At 45.3% G+C, this 2,536-nt stretch overlaps 1 long non-coding RNA gene across 1 annotated transcript in view; it reads right to left on the reverse strand.

The window, feature by feature from the left end:
* LOC115948486 overlaps positions 1 to 1,722 on the reverse strand; it is an 8,008-nt gene extending 6,286 nt beyond the window's left edge. The window contains exon 1 of the long non-coding RNA XR_004082313.1: positions 1,706 to 1,722. This is a non-coding gene — a long non-coding RNA (uncharacterized LOC115948486). The remainder of the gene's footprint in view (positions 1 to 1,705) is intronic.
* Positions 1,723 to 2,536: the final 814 nt, after the last annotated feature.

Here is a 2,536-nt window from a genome sequence, read left to right on the forward strand (position 1 = left end):
GGGTGGCGCTGCGCGGCCGCTGCCGGCGGAGCTGCGCGGGGCTCCCGCGGTGCTGCTCCGCTCCGGGCGGACGGCTAAGGCGGCACAATGAAGAGGAGAGCAGGGGAGCGGGAGAAAGAACTGAAGGTACCTTCCGTTTGCTTCCTGCTCCCCGCAGCCCCGAGGAGCGTGTGTGCCCGTGGCCAGCCCTCCCCGCCGCTCGTGGGGCTGTGCGGGGCAGAGCCCACCGGGGCTCCGGTAGCTCCAGTACTGGAGCCCCGAGCGAGGGGACTCCGAGGCCGCCGTGAAGTTCATTGTGAGAAGGAAGGAGCCCCGGCCCCGGGCTCGGCGCGGTCACGGAGCCGGGGTGAGCTCCGCACGGCCGCGTGTGCCCAGCACCGCCACGGGGCTCCGCCGGGCTGCCCGGGCTGGGGGCTCTGCTTGAGCTGGAAATGTCCGATCCCCCTCCTCTGAATGAGGGGCACCTCCTACAGCGTTAACAGGAGCTAGTGGTAAAGGCGTGTGCCAGCTGGGCAAGATATTTCAGTTTAAAAGACTGTTCTGTGGTATATGAAAAACATGATGCAAGGACCGTGTGTTTGTTTTTGTCGATACATTCACAGTGAGATGATGCACTGTGTAACTGCGCCTAATTCTTAAATTCAAAAGTACTCTACACTAAGCATGACCTAAATAAATATTTTTAAGTCTCTTATACCGCCCGAGCTTTATAATGTTTGTTTTCTTATTCACATGTTTAGATGCAATGCTGTTACATGCTTACATTGAAGATGCTATTTCACTGTCTGTGGAAGCAAGCAGGAGTGCTGAATAGTTGCTGTTTCAGGTGCCTTTGAAAGGCTTGTTTTACTACATTGTACAATATTTTACTTCAACTGTTAATGGTTGTTGTACTTGTGCTGATTTTGTTTACAAAACAGTAGCACTGAGAACCAGTAAACGACTTGTTTGAAAGCACGGTACCGATATTAGAGGTGTTAGTGAAAGGAAGGCTAATGCCATTATAAATTTAGAAAATGCCTTTGAAAATGCTAATCTCATACACCTGAACAGGGAGCGTGCTCGTTTTGGTATTGCTGTTAATTTACTATGCAGTATTAAATATACTGTTCCATGGAAAGGCAGGGAAAAGATCTGATGTAAGTTTCCAGCTAAGTATTTTACTAGAAAACTTTGGGTCTCTTTGCCCTAGTAAGTTTCATAACAACTCCTTAAGAACTACCTGGTCATTTTGTAATTTGTCTTTCTGCTATCCCAAGTTGCTGAGGGACAGCAATTTTAGTGTTACGTTTGTGTTCTGCCCTTTCCACGTATGTCAAAACATATGCAGTTGTCCCATCGAATACGTTGCGGGAAACCCCTCAACCCATACTTTTTAAAAACATGTATATTTGTGCTGTCCATCCAAGGGCCTTTGTCTTGTCAGTGGGTCTTCCTGAATGTGTTTGGGAATCATTTGAGTTAGGAGAATAATGGCCCTTGATAAGATAATAGCTCAGGGATACCTGTGTGGGGTGAAAGGATGGTTGGCAAAGGCTCTAGGAGGAAAGGCACTTGAAGAGCTGTCAAGAACAATGTATGAGAAAAACTTGAGGTCGAGTGCAAGAGTACTGCTGTAGATACAACTCGATGTTGTGGGTGCACAGACAGAGAGGGATGAAAGATAAAAGATTCTTACAGAGAGCTTAAAGGTTTCAGTACTTACAGAATGCCTTAGAGGGATGTGGTAAGCTGGGTACTACTTGAGAGAAGCTGCGTATATTGAAAGTGAATCAAAATGAGCCAGTAGAATGTCTCAGAATAAAGGCTGCCAAAGGAGAAAGCGGCAATGGGAAAAGGAGGGGATATGCTAGAAGGACTATAAGTGGTTTTTTTTTCCCATGGAAGCATCCTCATACTGATTGTTTTCTACAACTTAATTGGAGATGTAATCTCTGGGCTCCTGGCAGTGTGTCAAGTCACCCTTCAGTCCTTGGGTTTAGCCATTCCTAGCTTATGTTGATCACCTGAGAAATGCTGAAGACAAAGGAACAGTGTCTTTATTGTGGTAGTTCTGCCAAGACTTCCATTTAGGTACTGATTAAAATATTTTTTAGCAATCCAAATATTAGGGAGGTTAACCCAACCTCTTCTGGAGACTAAGATTTATGAGGCGTACTACTGAGAGGGAAGTGGTTGGGTAAGGAGGCTGGTTTGGATTATGTATCTTCTGGCAATGTCTCTTGTTTTCCAGAATTAAATCCTGAATAAAAGTTCTTGTTTTGCTGTAATTGTGTACAGTTAAATGCTGTCTGTCAGAATCCCACTGATTGGCTTTTGCTTTGTAATTATGTAGTATGTTTCTTATATGTGATAAACTTTTCTCTGGCTCGAATTTTCTTGTATATAGCAAGTTTTGATTTATGCTGTTATAGAAGAACATTTCTGTTCCAAGTACATGTGGTAGAAGTTCTGTAGAGTGCAGTGCTGTCATACAGCAATTTCCACTTTGCAGATCACTCAGTTGGGTTGAGTAAGATTAAATGTGTAGCAGAAA

This window comes from Geospiza fortis, unplaced genomic scaffold (genome assembly GCF_000277835.1).
Source record: "Geospiza fortis unplaced genomic scaffold, GeoFor_1.0 scaffold405, whole genome shotgun sequence".
NCBI classification, from domain to species: domain Eukaryota; kingdom Metazoa; phylum Chordata; class Aves; order Passeriformes; family Thraupidae; genus Geospiza; species Geospiza fortis.